General features: G+C 31.3%; 1 protein-coding gene across 1 annotated transcript in view; it reads left to right on the forward strand.

Moving 5' to 3' along the window:
- The window catches only part of LOC134697276 (uncharacterized), a 93756-nt gene extending 77833 nt beyond the window's left edge, over positions 1 to 15923 (forward strand). The window contains exon 3 of the transcript XR_010103092.1: positions 15894 to 15923. The gene's annotated coding sequence lies outside the window, so the exon portion shown is untranslated. The remainder of the gene's footprint in view (positions 1 to 15893) is intronic.
- Positions 15924 to 17424: the final 1501 nt, after the last annotated feature.

The following is a 17424-nucleotide window of genomic DNA, read 5'->3' on the forward strand; positions in this document are numbered from 1 at the left end:
TGACAAGTGGTGCTGCTATATTACGTTTTGTAACGAAGAAGAAATTAAGAGATTGGTAGAAATAAAAACGTACATACCAAATATGTATTATTTTGAAATCTATGTATTAAAAGAACCATGCATTTATTTATTTTAAGTAAATATTAAACATGGCAAAAGCGACCTTTCACTGAAATATATTTTTTTTAATATAAAGAGGTGTTAAAGTTATCCTTATCCATGGATGTCTAATGAGCCATTAAGATAGACAATTTAGTGTGAAAATTTCAAAAGCGTCACTCCAGCACTTTAAGCTTTATATGATTCTTCCTCTGCCGGTTTTAAATTTCCCGTCAGAGTTATGCCCCTTTATACTATATTCTAAATAAGAGAACACATATAATCACTGATAATGAATGATAAAATATTTTTTTCTCTCATCATAGAAATAAAGCAATCAAAATGACAATAACAATAAAGTAATTCAATATTGTTCATTATTTAGATAATGTTATTGACATATTATAATTTAAGAGCCCTGGTGATAAAAGGGTAGGGGTATGGAGTCTGAACATAAAAGCACTGTGAGTGAAATAAAAACTGAAAAAAAGAAGCACATGAAATAAAATTGTAAATATTAAAGTAAAAGCTACTACTTATAATTACTTCTTAGATATAGAGATCGTGCAGTCATGATAAATAGAAATGACAACCCTGCATTTACATTTTAGCATCCACTAGCATTATTTTTATTGAACCTTAGCTTTTTTTAAAGAGTTAATGTAATGTCCTTTATTTTAGTTCTTGTTAAGTCCCAGAACTCCTTTTTAGCTCACCTAGCCCAAAGGGCCAAGTGAGCTTTTCCTATCACTTGGCGTCCGGCGTCCGGCGTCGTCCGTCGTCGTCGTCCGTCGTCGTCCGTCATCGTCGTCGTCCATCGTCGTCCGTCATCGTCGTCGTCCATCATCGTCGTCCTCCGTCGTCGTCGTCGTCCTTTGTCGTCTGTCGTCGTCGTCGTCCGTCGTCGTTAACTTTTACAACAATATTCTCCTCTGAAACTACTTGGCCAAATTAAACCAAACTTTGCCACAATCATCATTGGGGTATTTAGTTTACAAAATGTGTCCGGTGACCCAACTAACCAACCAAGATGACCGCCATGGATAAAATAGAACATAAGGGTAAACTACAGTTTTTGGCTTATAACTCAAAAACCAAAGCATTAAGGGCAAATCTGACAGTGGTAAAATTGTTAGATTAGGGAGAAATATTTCTTAAGCAACAACGATTTCCAAAAATTTCAAAAACAGCAGAATACAATCAATTAGTAGCATTATTGTCGTGCCATAACCGAGACTCCGGCTATTGGGTTGTGATACCCTCAGGGATTAACCTTACTTACAGAGAATATATTCTAATTGTAGTAGTTAAATAAAGGGAATAAGTTTTACTGCACCTTAACTTATTATTGAGGCCAAGATATTTAAAAAGTCCAAAATCTAACACAAACGTTGAAGAAAAGATAGTAGTAAACAAACCTGAAGTAAATCAAATTCAGACAATTAATCAGAGCTTTGCATTATTTTAGAAATCCGTCCGTCGTCGTTAACTTTTACAACAATATTCTCCTCTGAAACTACTTGGCCAAATTAAACCAAACTTTGCCACAATCATCATTGGGGTATTTAGTTTACAAAATGTGTCCGGTGACCCGACTAACCAACCAAGATGACCGCCATGGCTAAAATAGGACATAAGGGTAAACTACAGTTTTTGGCTTATAACTCAAAAACCAAAGCATTAAGGGCAAATCTGACAGCGGAAACATTGTTAATCAGGTCAAGATCTATCTGCCCTGAAATTTTCAGACAAATCAGACAATCCGTTGCTGGGTTGCTGCCCCTGAATTGGTAATTTTAAGGAAATTTTGCTGTTTTTGGTTATTATCTTAAATATTATTATAGATAGAGATAAACTGTCAACAGCAATAATGTTCAGCAAAGTAGGATTTACAAATAAGTCAACATGACCGAAATTGTCAGTTGACCTCTTTCGGAGTTATTGCCCTTTATAGTCCATTTTTAATAATTTTTCGTAAATCTTAGTTATCTTTTACAAAAATCTTCTCCTCTGAAACTACTGGGCCAAATTAATCCAAACTTGGCAACAATCATGTTTGGGGGTATCTAATTTAAAAAATGTGTCCGGTGACCCGGCCATCAAATCAAGATGGCCGCTACAGCCAAAAAAAGAACATATGGGGTAAATGCAGTTTTTGGCTTATAACTCAAAAACCAAAGCATTTAGAACAAATATGACAGATTTAATTGTTTATCAGGTCAACATCTATCTGCCCTACAATTTTCAGATGAATAGGAGAATCGGTTGTTGGGTTGCTGCCCCTGAATCGGTAATTTTAAGGAAATTTTGCCGTTTTTGGTTATTATCTTGAATACTTTTATAGATAAAGATAAACTGTAAACAGCAATAATGTTCAGCAAAGTAAGATTAACAAATTTGTCAATACGACCGAAATGGTCAATCGACCCCCAAAGGAGTTAGTGTCCTTTATAGTAAATTTTTAACAATTTTCGTAAATTTTAAAAAATTTTATCAACATTTTCCACTGAAACTACTGGGCCAAGTTCATTATAGATAGAGATAATTGTGAGCAGCAAGACTGTTTAGTAAAGAAAGATGTACAATCCCATCACCATCACCAAAGCACAATTTTGTCATGAATACATCTGCTTCCTTGTTTAATATTCACATAGACCAACAAGGTGAGCGACACAGGCTCTTTAGAGCCTCTAGTTATCTTTAAACTTATTTCTGTTTCCAAGATTTCCAGAATGTTTCAAAAGCATTTTTGAAAATGTCGGTTTTAATTACACGTTTGTTCATTTTCCAATAACCCGGGCCTCTTTCTGGTTCGATGATGTTTATAGAAATTGCCACGCCGTCATGATCACTGTCAGGGAAATAAACAATTGTGCATTATTTTTTTTTTATCTACAATCGATATTCTCACTATATATAATATAGTCTCGAGTATGATTGACCCCTACTATATTTGTAGAAAATTAAGGGACGATAATTGTGTGCATAGAACCTTTTAGCGTATCTAATAAATTATGTAGGGTACAAATTATAACATTACTGTTCTCCAACAGCACTCTGATGCTGTGAAAAAAAGACAAAATCAATATAAAATTCAAAATTATTTTTTGTATATCCCTGCAACTTAATACCATCTGTTTACAAAATTGGGCAAAGATATTTAATAAATATTTTTTCAAAATCAGATTTTTTTGATTCCTATCTGAATATTAGTATTTGTTTATAAATGTAATTTATTTCAGTGTTCTCATTTAATTGTAATAAGCTTGTTTAACATCCAAACACGTCCGAATATCTATAGATATCATCAATTGTTGAGCTCTAATAATTATATTGTTCTTGAAAAACTTTGTAGATTTATAAAAAATATAAATGTGAGGGACACTCCTCCTGGTTACTTTGTAATTTAATGTGTATGTTTGTATTGTTCACATGTGCTTTATTATTTAATGTAATTGTTAATACATATATATGTTCTGTAACTATGTAATTTGTAGTTAATGAGAAATAAAATTTAAGGCCCTATTGCACAGTTATTTTGTAGTGCATTTCTTTGATACATTAAATGAAAATTTAAAAACATCTCAGCACCACACAGCACTTTTTCAATAATATTTGTTTATTGTGTTGTACTATTTTTGGGACAAATTATATCAAAGTTATAGAAAACCTCATCTGCTCGAACTCAAAATATGGACAATTTTATGGTTAGGGAGTCTTGAATTTTTTTGACAGAATCGTAACACACTGTACACACAATGTTCTATTTTTAACACATTTGTTAAACTAGATACCCCCACCAAGATTGGTTAAATTTTGCCCAGCAGTTTCAGATGAGAAGATTTTTGTAAAAGTTGACGACGAAGGACGACGAACAATGAAAGACGACGGACGACGACAGAAGATGGACACCTTCGGGTCAGGTGAGCTAAAAATATGTTGTTACTTACATCATAGCGATCACTATTATTTGTAAGATTAGGGGTCTGCCTAGGTTGACGAGTGGTCGTGAAGGGTGCACTTGACTACAATCTTAATTGACAAGTATTGTCAGTTTTCCAATCGAAGGTGTTCTTCAGGCACATTGGTTTCTCCAACTGGCAGCCACAAAAAAGTCCAAAAGAAGTGCTTAAAAGATGCAATTATAATACTTAAAATAAAATAAAATCTTTGTAAGAAGATAAACATTTGAGTGATAGCTACCCGTTATTTTAAGTTGGATATGGTCAGTGTTGAATGTTTATATATATATATATATATAACATTTTCCAAAAGACCAAAAGAGTGAAAAAGTATATTTAAACAAAACGCATTTGACTAACAGGTCGAACAACTGATGTTCTTTAACCCTGCTGACTGCCATTGGCGATTGCCAAATAAAATTGATCACAAGATGTTACAAAATGGATCCTAATATAAATTTAATACGTCACAGAAAAAAAAAATTGTTAACTTGTGGACAGGATGTTGTGCCACAAACATTCGGTGTCAATATTTCTTTAGTACACCATATCCGGATTTCGACAATAAATGTCTCTTCAGTGATGTTAGGGATCGAAACGGTATTTGGAAGGCCATATAAAAAGTACCCTCATTTTTAGAGAAAGTACCCTCATTTTTAGATTAACTCTTGAATTTTAAGAGTCAATATATAGGATGAACGGATCATAAAAATGAGGGTACTTTTTATATGGCCTTCCAAATACCGTTTCGATCCCTAACATCACTGAAGAGACATTTATTGTCGAAATCCGGATATGGTGTACTAAAGAAATATTGACACCGAATGTTTGTGGCACAACATCCTGTCCACAAGTTAACAATTTTTTTTTTTCTGTGACGTATTAAATTTATATTAGGATCCATTTTGTAACATCTTGTGATCAATTTTATTTGGCAATCGCCAATGGCAGTCAGCAGGGTTAAAGAACATCAGTTGTTCGACCTGTTAGTCAAATGCGTTTTGTTTAAATATACTTTTTCACTCTTTTGGTCTTTTGGAAAATGTTGTTTGTGCTGTTTTTAGACCCTTCTACAACGAAATTTGTTTGACATGCACACGTATAAAAACTGCGGTTTTTATCCAACGCAGTCATAGGTTTGAACGTAGTTTTCAATTTAGACTCGTTTATATATATATATATATATATACAAACTACCACATAAAGTTGATATACTGTACAGTGCTCCAGCTAGTAATCAAAAGGGGCAGGGTGCCATTGGAGGCAGGGCACCTTTTATGAGTGGAAAAGGTACTACTCGTTTCGTTTGTCTTCGTTTCTGTGTGTATCACGAGTTCACATTCTTTTTCTTTTACTATATTTGTTGTTAATAAAGATGCATAAGTTATTGTTTTGATTATTTATTCCCTAAAATTTGCATACATCACATCACTATTAACGAAAAGATGCAAAATAAACTTACTATTCCCTTCCCATTTATTCCAAAGTAACAACATAAACCAAACATCTCATAGTTAAGCATACATGTGCCAGAGTTGTTTTATTTAAAAAAAAAGCTGGCCCTTGCATCTTCTTTTCATTGTTTGTGATATGGAATTATTTTGTACAACACTCTAATACATCATCAATTCTATAACAACAAATGGAAGTTTTTAACAACTTTGACTGGCTATAGATAATATAAAATTGACAAAACTTACATTTAGGTCTTTGATAGATCCAAATAAACCAAACATAAGTACCTCTTTATACACTAAATTATCAATTTTGTCAGAATCAACATAATCAAATAAAACTGACAACTTTTGTTGCATAAACAGATGAAATTCTACTACTTCAGAACATAAAAGAACTTTCTTTTCACATACATCACATACTTTGTAATTCATAAGTTTCATAGTCATAAGTTTAGAATCTGTGAAAATACAATTTTTTGCTATTTTGAAATCAAGATCCATTAATATAGATGGTTTCCAATAAAAATTCACGTTTTTCCATACTTTATAAATAATATTCTCTTCAATCGCAAAAACTTCCGTCCACTTTGATAGCAAATAGGATGCTGAAATAGTTTACTAGTAAGTTATAAATACAATTCTTCAGTGGAACACATAGAAAACTTTGAAAATGTCATTAATATTTGTAGAGCGAGAAACATGTTTCCTATGAATAATTTTATGAATAATTTCTGTCCATTATTTAGGCAAAACAACTTTTAAAGTATTATATCTCTTTACAATACTGTTAATATCACAACGATTAGTTACATTTTGTATCATCTCAACTATAGCCATTTCTGGTAAAGAAAACCAACCCCATAACTTCATAACATATATCTTTTACTTGAACAATTCCAGCATTTATAAAATCATACCTTCTGATAAGTTCATATTTAAAATTTTTGAAATAAAATATCTAAATGTAGACTTTCATAGCACTTTATAATTCTTGTCTTAAAACCTGGCAACAAATTTTAATCTAAATGCATACATCTTTAATTCAATATCAGGTAAATGTAAACCTCCATGATAGTTTTGATCAATGATGGTGTTATATTTTATTAAGTGTGCACCATTATTCCACACAAAACTAACACATGCATTTTTAATATCTCGTAAAACATGATCTGGCATCGATGTTACAAACAAAGAATACCACAATATTGACTTAAATAATGAGGAAATCACCACATTCACTCTACCCTGTATTTTCAATTGCCTCTGCATCCACATATTTAATAAGGACTTAATTTTAATAACTTTGCCACTCCAATTTAAATGATCACAAACAGTTTTGTCTTTTCCAACATACACTCCTAACAATAAAATATTGTTTACACAAACTTGCAAATTATATTTGTTTTTTCATTATCAGTAATGCTACCTTTGCCAATTGGCAATGTCTCTGATTTTTGCCTATTTATTTTGGCGCCTAAACTGGCCTCATTCATTTCAAAAACTCGTAAAATTGCATCAACAGAACATTTGTCAGACACAGTTAAAGTAGTGTCATCTGCGTGCTGAAAAAAAAAAGAGCTTCATCAGAAGTATTTGGAATTTGAATACCAGATATATTCACATTTTTTCCAGTTCCAGCTGCTAAAACATAGAGAAGGGCACTTATTGGACATCCTTGTCTTATCCCATTATCAACACAAAATAGGGTGTCAAAAATCCATTGCATTTTACACAGTTATTAATTCTTGTATAGAAAATCTCTATCCACTTGATCAATACATCACCAAACCTAAATTGCTTAAATGTTTTAAAAATTAAACTCATGACTGTCTCTGTCAAAAGCTTTCTCTTGGTCAATTTTAACAATATAGCCTTCAAGTTCATCATTTTCAACTAAAGTAATTATATCTCTTACATTAGCAATATTATTACTAATATCTCTACCAATAATACAGCAAGTTTGGTTTTCTGCTATAATAGTTGGTAATACTTTTTTAAATCTATTTGCCATTATTCTTGCCATTATTTTATAGTCAACTTCTAACAAAGATATTGGTTTATAATTTTTCAAAATTCTTCTATCACCTTCTTTCTTATAAATTAGGCTTAAAACACCTGCTCTCATAGACCTTGACAAAATATTTTCATCATAAATACTATTATAAACATGACATTATATATTTCTTAAACAATCATAAAAGTTACTGTAAAACTCCGTTGTAAGCCCATCTGTACCGGGACTTTTGTTTTTTGACATATCCACCAAAGCATCAGTAATTTCATCATATAATAATTCTGCATCACACATGTCTTTATCGTACTGATTTATTTTTACATCAATAGAACTAATGAATTCTTCCATTTTCACATTATCTACTTTAACACAAGAATATAAATTCTTATAAAAAGAATATTCAATATCTAGTATATCATCAGGATCACTAATGACATCACCCTTGTCATTTATAAGCTCTTTTACAGCATTATTTTCTTGCTTGTATTTTTCTAAGTTGAAAAAAAATTAGTATTCTTATCACTTTCAGAAGCCCATATTGCTTTGGATCATAGAACTGAATTTTTCTAATTCATAATTATTTAACTCACGCTTTAAGTTTTCTAATTTCGTAAAATCTATAGCAATACCGTCTGCTTGCATGGCACATATACTTTGGATTTTATTTTGCAAGTTAAAAAAATCTTTCTTTTTTTCTTTTTCCAAATTAACGGAAAAAACTTGTGAGAACTTTTTGATTCTAAACTTAAGATTATCCCATCATACAAGAGGTTAAACAGTATACAATGAACTTTGAACAGCTTCATTAATTATATTCCTTGCTTTTTGAACATGTTCATCATTATGTATTAAAATGTTATTTAAAACCCATAGTCCATGTCCTTTTTCAACAGTACAAACATTGAAATGTATTATAACATATTATGGTCACTAAAACTAGTTTCGTTATAAGTCACATTTTGTAAATTAGATGACAATATTCGACTAATAAGAAAATAGTCAATACGACTTTGTTGTAACATACCATTTGTAATTCTTTTCCAAGAAAATATCTTTTTATTTTCATTTCTACTACTCCATACAACATATACATTACATGAATGAATTTTTCAAATAACTCTTTATAAGCTTCATCACAAATATGTTTTGATAAACCACCTCTATCTAAACTACTTAAAAGAGTGACGAAATATACAAAAGGGAAAGTGGTACTAAAATCACCTCCAACAATGAGGTGTTCTAAACTTAATATATATTCTCTAACAAACATAAAAAAATCTGTCCTTTCGTAATAATTATTTGGAGCATATAAAGAAACTAAATTAGTCACTTTTAATAGATAATAATATGTAACATGTATAAAACGACCATTGTCATCTTTAAAAACTAACTTAACACTTTCTTTACAGTTATTACTTATCATAATAGCTACACCTTGTCGACAATTGTTACCATTACTTTCATATATTACACCTTCATAAATATGTCTAATTCCATTGACATAGACATCTTCCCGAATTGTTTCCTCTAACAGAGAAAAACTAATATGCCTATCGTATAATACAGATATATAATTCTGAAAATTATTTACATTTTTCAGACCATTACAATTATGTGTACATATTAATACCATTTTTCAAAGTAAGATAAGTAATATAAATTTAAACATTGCCATCATTTTAAGTATCTGAGGCCTTTTTACCAGCATTTTGTTTCCAATCTAATTTTGACTTTAACCTGTCCTTCCATCTTGCTTTTAATCGAACTCTTCATAATTGCTTGGCAGTTAAGGCCTTTGTGTTTTTATACTACCTCTACCTCATTATTCTTAACAAAACCTCCTCCGTCCGAGCTTTCATCTTCATCACAGACAGAGGCCGAGGCGTTATCACCGCAAGTGTCATTATCCTCCCCTCCTGTATCAATTTTTTCACCAGATTGAGAGGCTTCTCTTCTCACCTTTTTATGATCTATATGCTCATCTCTCCCTGTATCATTTACTTCACACAAAGAGATGACATCATTCATTTCAGTCTGACAAACAGCCTAAACATTATCATTATAACAATTTTCATCAGAAATTACAATTTTCCTTTTTCTACTGTCTACATTTTCAGTGTTATGATTTGTAATAACATAACATCATTCAAAGATATATAGTTTTTACATAATTTATTTTGTTCATTCGTTTTCGTTTTCAATTTCAATTTTTTATGGAAGTTCTATAGATTAGAGCTTATATCATTGGCTGATCCATGGGGGGGGGATGAAACCCCCTTTATTTTTGGTGATCAATGCAATTGAATGGGGACATATAGTTGGAACCTCCCCTTTGTCCTGGGATGGTGGTCTATATAACCCTGTTATTAGCCATTTTCTATTATTGACAAATAGGTCTACACAAATTGATTCTACTGAGTTAAGCAGTCATGAAATAGTATTAATAACCAATGAAATACCGTTTACAGATTTACCACATTCCAGACGTCCAGCCTATGACTAATCAGACCGTATCACCATGGTGATACGGTAATAAAGGGTATGATATAGGGTGCACATCTACACACTACTATATATTGCATATAGTCATCAATAATAAATATAAAGTCGCCCTTGTTATCATGTTGGACAATCTTACGTCCATTTTTGGTGCATATGTTTTCACCCTTAATGAAAAGTACATTTAAAACAATCATACTCAGCATTAAAAAAAACTTTTATGCCCTTTTTATTTATTTTTTACGTTTATTGCTTCGTGTGATACGATCAGTTTTAAGACGCAAACAAAATAAAACATAAAATAAAGGAGGAAGTAGTGTTTGGTAGTGTAATCTTTCGACTTTTTATTGTGATGGCACTTGACATTTTTGTAATTACTGCTTTATTTTACATTACTTAGACCTTCAAATGTAAATCCGGTTATGTTTCGTTCGTATATTAAATAATCTATTTTTATAGAATTTGATTGATGAGACTGTCGTTAAATTGAGTGGATTAGCCCTATAAAATCAGGTTCAATCCACCATTTTCTACATTTGAAATTGTCTGTCCCTAGTAAGGAATATGACTGATGTTGTCCATTCGATTGATATGTTTTTTCATTTGATTTTGCCATTAGATTAGGGATATCCGATTGAATTTTCTTCGGAGTTCAGTATTATTGTGATTTACTTTCCACTTCATACCTTAAATATATCAGTGTTTTGTATCATGCCTTAGCGCCTTCAAAATGATAGATTTGATCAAAATTGATAATTAGATGAACAGCTTACTTATTTTTGGAATACAGTTATTTTGCAATTTAAATTAGTTACTTACCGGGAAACATGACAATTCATTTTTTTAGGGGCAACATATTTAATATGTTTTATGAAAGAACTTCAAGTTAACGTAAGGTTCTAAATAATTATAAAAGAATGTGAAATGGGTAAATGCATTTACTATAAATCCCGGTATCATTTCTGCAGTGTGTGTGTGGTGTATATATTTTTTCAATTTTTTGGGGGAGGAGGGGGGGAGTAGAACAAGTCCTAGTTTCGAAATCCTGAGCTTAAAAAACTTGAAATCCCGAGGTTTGGAATTTAAAAAAATTTAAATCCGACATCCTGAAATTCGCAAAAAAGATTTTCCGAATCCCGAAGGATCAATCTCGAGTTTAAAAAACACCCCATCCGGACGTCTCTCAAAATGTCCAGATTCCCCTCTATTTCCTTATGAAATCTTTTTTTTCTTTTTGACTCTCACAACATGTCTTGTTGATTTATTGTTAATTTGATTTTGTCAAGCATCATTGGTAAAATTAAATGCGCGAAATTTAAGCAATACACTTCGAACTCCAAAATGAAATGTGTTGTTTTCATTTCAAATAATCCTCGAAAACCCTCAAAATTCTGTTTGGATGGCAAGGAAATAGCGATGCGGAGGGTGGTCGATGTGGAGTTATGAATCGCATATCGAATTTCCGGCTCAATCTTGTGCCAAAAGCAAAAAAAAGGGGATGATTAAGTGCAAATGATTCAAGAAAGCTCCCATATGAACACATAATTTTTGTTATTAATTGAAAATAAGTTTATTGATATCTAAATGATAAACGCTTTTACTACCGGCAAAAAGTTAACCTTTTAATTAACCATACTCATGTCTATAATAGCGCATTGTCGATTAGGGCATTTATATAAATGTTACAATTATATTATGAATGTATAAATAAATATAACCAAAAAGGGAAGGAAAGGGTATTACAGATTTACATATTTTCTCATTATCATATGAAAAAAAAGTATATTCTCATTGACACACTGCATGTGTTAATAAAACCGGTGTTATATCTTAGAAGTTAAACGAGTTCCTATAGGACATTTTCTATACCTAGTGCAGTGCAACCTATTATCCGCAAATAAAAAACCTTAATGTCCAAGGAAATGTGTGCACTGTGTATTGCTTTCGTAATATTATCTTAGTATTCCGTGACTTGAATTACATCGTAGGTGTATTAATCGGCTTTGGTTTTTGTTATGCATGCACAAATACTAAAATATTACAACCACTATTGGGATGATTATACATGAATGTTGGTATAGTTATTCATTTGCCCCTTATACATCAAAATCTTGTAATGACAGAAAGAAAATTGGAAGGTTTACGTCTGAATGATAGTTCATCGTATCGTATAAGCTCGGGTTTTTAACTGTTGTTTTGTAGCTGTTCTGCGGACAATTATCTAAATTTTCGTTTAATCATCAATAAAAATAATGCCTTTACTTCTGGTATTCCAAACATTCGTTTCTTCACATAGAAACAACTATTCGTTACTCTGAGCAACGAATTCTTTATATGACGAATAAATATATCTATAACTATCGTTATGTCATAATTCAATTCTCTATCCAACAATATGTATTGCTTTTTACTTAGTAGGGTTTGTTTTGATAGACTTAAGTGTCCTACATACTTTGTAAAACTTGTTCATGCTTTTGACGCCGTTTATTGTGTGTCTCGTTGTTCCCTGTTTATCTCGGTTAATAAATTTGAAATGTCTTCAAGGTATATACCGCTGATCCTTTTCAAGCAAATAATAATTACAAAAAATCATCAATAAGTAAACGACTATGTTATATTGCTAAAATTCGCATTCAATTTGAGAGACTCAACGATTTGGATTTTTGTATCGTATGAACTGGTCATTATTAAAAACCGTAATGTATCATTAACATTAGAAAGGTTGCCATAGCTCGAGATGTTTTGTGGATGTCTTTTTCAAAAGGAGATATAGGTAAAACAGGAAGAACACTGCGATTCAAATAAGAAAACATTACCACAAATTTAATCAGTGCACATTAAGATGTCAATCAAAGTTATTACCCCTTCTCTATTTGAAAATCTACATATACTTTATGTTAGAACATCTTTACCTTTAAATGTTCATTTCTGGTATTTTCAAGATCATGATAACATCTGTTGGTCTAAAGCAATGCTTTTCACTTGGTTTAGAAAAAAAGACAATTTTACCGATAAACATCTTAAAATGCTTTCTATGCATTAACATTTCTATTACATTTTTAACTGCAAACAATTGCGTCCTTTTTTTCATTTGATGTGGAAGAAAAATGAATATACATGACATTGATTTAGAGAATATAAACTGTTGTTCCATTATACATTTATCCACACACCTTTGATTGAAAAAACTTCAACGTCAGAGTTGTAGCAGCAGAGCCTTATATTATTTATAAAGGTAAGTGTTTGTGTTTTCGTAAGTATTTTCTTCAATAATTGCTACAGTTGAAATTAAAAGGACTTACATAAGTGATTTAGCAAAACTATTCTTTTCAGAAAATAAGTTGTATAAAACAAAAAATTGTTCAACCTTTTTTGTTTTTTCCTTTACATTTTGTAGTATTGCGCTGTTTTGTTTACACAAATATTATACTGAATTCTTTTTCATACATTCATTTATTTTGTAAGTTCAGTATAAAATAATCAACCAACATCTCTTGTGGAGAGTTGTCTCATTGGCAAACATCCCACATCTTCTTTTGTTACATCATAAATGTCGTTAATGATGTAATATACTAAGCTTTCAAATTGTTTTGATTTGTCTAAAGCAAAGTGTCAGAGCTCCCGCGTTGACATAAACTAATATTGATACACTCACTCCCGGTATATTTTTCTGTTTATTAACCACACGTAGTGTTCAAAGCCATATGGTGTTTTTACTTCTTGGATATAATCGAGGGATTGATTTGGTTAGGTTTTACTTTTTCATTTTTTAAATTTATTTTTGAGGCCTATATTTGTGTTGATACTTTTTTACTGAAAAAGATGAATGCATGTTTAAACATATGTTTAAATGTATGCATGTACGATGTTCCCTTATGGATTTTTATCTCTTTAAGAATCATATGTATATACATATTATTCAGGTAATTTTCTTTCTTGCAGATACGCTTATCAACTTCAAAGACAATTATAATGACTTCTATTCTAACCGGGTTCTTGTTTGCGTGGATGTGTCTTGATAGTACTGGTCAGATTTTAATTTATATAAATAGTGTTTCAAGAAAATCCTGTTGCTTAATCTGACTAAAAATTACGACTATCATTTACTAAACAAAAAGATTGCTTGTCATAGGATTATTTTATGATTGCAAAACATTTAACTTTAGACAGATCAGCCACTAAAATAATGTTAAAACGAGTCTTGCACAGAGTTCACTTCGACCATCCTTGTTTAAACAATGAGAGTTAACATTTGCCTTGGTCCACCATTTACTATTTCAACTTCTGTCTGGGGCTAGCTTGCATTGGTTGTAAACATACAATTAATTGTCCATGTTTCTTCTCAAATACATTACAATATGCATTCAATCTTAACTGAAATTTCCGATTTGCCTTTTGCATATCGAAAACGATTTTGTTACTCTTTAAAAATAAGTTTACGTACATTGCATAATGAAACGAAGACCATATTCTTCAAGTCATAAAAGATTTTGGTCAAAGGCAAAGTTTTAAACAGTTCTATCATGTAGCAGTCCGTAAATATTCATAAGCTTACAGTTTAATTACAATAGCATCGCATAACAAGGTTATCGTACGTATTCTAAAAAGAAATGTATCTATGGCAATATTTAACATTTACTTACGGGGTGATATAAACATGCTTAATGACAGTAATGTGGATGTACAACAAAAAAACTGATGGTCGTCTTAGGTTTAGAGTCTTATTATTTCTTCTTGTTATTAAAACAAAAATGAACCTGCATTAAGATTCCGTAGTTTTAATATGTCAGGATAGTTTTGCTCGCATTAATCAAAAACAAAAATGTAGATGTTGGTATTACCAATCAACAAATATAGTTTGATGTATTGACTAATATAATAATTAGTTTTAAATTACACAATTATGTCGGCTAAAAGATCCACTTTGACACAGTTATGTTGTCTTTACGATATAACTTTACACAATTATGTCGACGTTAAGATTTAACTTTACATATTTCAATTCATAATGCTGAACCGATACTCAAAATAGAAGTTTTGATATTTTAACTTGTTTTTTAGTGACAACGTTTGTCCCCCATAGACAATTTGTACTCATAATTTAACTATGTGCCGATATCATTAATTAATACATTTTGCTACTTTGATGGCCAATATTTTTTCCCTGAAATATATAAAACATCCATACTAAAGAAAAATCGCCTAACGAGAGCTTCGTAATTTTTCTTTTATCGTTTTAAAGATTAACTTCATCTATTGATCATTATATAATTAGCCTTACAAAAGTAAAACTGCAACCAGTTCATTGTATACTTACTTTAAACACATACTTTGATTGGTTTTTTTAAGAGAAGGGATAAAGTTCATATTGCTAGCACAATCATGTACAACTCTAAACAAAAAAGCTTTGAAATGCAGGAAAATTTAATTACTGTGAAGAACTCGCAAAATAGCTATCTAAGTTCAAAATTTCTTATAACGTATAAATGTTAAATGGTATAAATTGTGTAATAAATCTTACGATGAAATACCAGATTCTGATTGGTTAATACGAGGGGAGAACATTTTCTCTCTCGCTGGCCATGAGGGTTAGCATAAATAACATACATCTCGTCACTTTTGTCACATTTCTTATCAATTTTAAAGTAACGGATGATAGAGCAAATGGTCACCCATCGGAAAATATTGTCTATATTGCCTCGCCTTGGTTGACAATCTTATTTCGAAGAAAGAAGCTGCTATCCAACCCTTTCTGATTAAAATTATTTAAAGTCAATTTATTTTTAAAAGGCAAACTGTATGTTCGTTTATGTATGTGTATATTTTACCTGTTTCAAAATATGTTTTAAATCTTTTTTTCAGCTGCATTTTCACTGTCATTACAATCAGGCAATATCACCCTACGCCATACAGTGGACCAAAACATATTTGAAGTGAATACTATTGAACAAAGTTTACCATTTTTATATTGCTACAGTTTTTTATCGAGTAATAAGCTATCAAATGCATTTAAAGCGCTATTTAGACTTTTGATTACCTTATGACTAAAACAAAAAAATATATTGCATGTATGTCTGGCCTTTGTTAGTCTTGTATTATTTAAATTTTAGTTTCTTGTGTACAATTTGGAAATTAGTATGGCGTTGATTATCACTGAACTAGTATATATTTGTTTAGGGGTCAGCTGAAGGACGACTCCGGGTGCGGGAATTTCTCGCTACATTAAAGACCTGTTGGTGACCTTCTGCTGTTGTTTTTTTTATTTAGTCGGGTTGTTGTCTCTTTGACACATTTCCCATTTCCATTCTCAATTTTATTATAAATGAATTGTAACTTATTTAGTTATCTGAATTTCCGTTTTGTAATACAAATATTTTTCTTATTCTTACACGATTCATCCTTTTCCTTGTTTAATCTCACTACTGTTTCAGTAAATATTCGATTGTGTCGTCAAATTTTCTTGCCCCTCCTTTAAATTTCCTACTACCACAAAGAGAAAAAGGCGACCATGCTTGATGATGTCACATAGAAAGAGGAAGGATTGAGTTTGTCTGCATATTGTTTAAAAATCATTAGTAAGTGCAATACGATGTTTATCCACTTTTGACAGTTAGTTATAAAGTATTCAAAACGCTCGGCGACTCTTTTGGTACAATTAAATAATTATCATGTTCTAGCCTGCACACAAGTACCATAATGCTGCTTTGAGAAGAAGTGAATCTTACAGTTTTAACAATATAATAACATGAATACCATACAGCAACATATATACGTACAACTATGCTGTGAAATGTCGTGTACATCATAGATATATACCGAGGGATAGGTATGTCTAAATAAGAATTCCCGTCAGCCGGAGGCCGGAATGGTTTCTTATCAAGAAATGCCGTATCACGAGGTGTATAACTTACTTACATATATGAGACAACTATCCACATGAAGACCAAAATGACACAAACATGAACAACTATAGGTCACCGTACGTTCTTCAACAATGAGCAAAGCCCATACCGCAGTCAGCTATAAAAGGCCCCGAGAAGACAAATTTAAACAATTCAAACGAGAAAACTAACGGCCTTATTTATGTAAAAAAAAATGAATGAAAAACAAATATGTAACACATAAAAAAACGACAACCACTGAATTACAGGCTCCCGACTTGGGACAGAAACATACATAAATAATGTGGAGGGGTTAAACCCTATTCTTAACCCTATATTTGTAAACATTGATTATGAAATTAAAAAAAAACGACTAACAGACACGCAAATCTAATATTTGAGAACTTTCTTTTTGTGAGAAATCAGGTGCTGATTCGTAACAACGCATCAGTTCAATTTACTCTAGCATCTATGATATAACGTGAAGCAATCTGAATAGACGAATTACCAGC

Source organism: Mytilus trossulus, chromosome 14, assembly GCF_036588685.1.
Source record: "Mytilus trossulus isolate FHL-02 chromosome 14, PNRI_Mtr1.1.1.hap1, whole genome shotgun sequence".
Lineage (NCBI taxonomy): Eukaryota > Metazoa > Mollusca > Bivalvia > Mytilida > Mytilidae > Mytilus > Mytilus trossulus.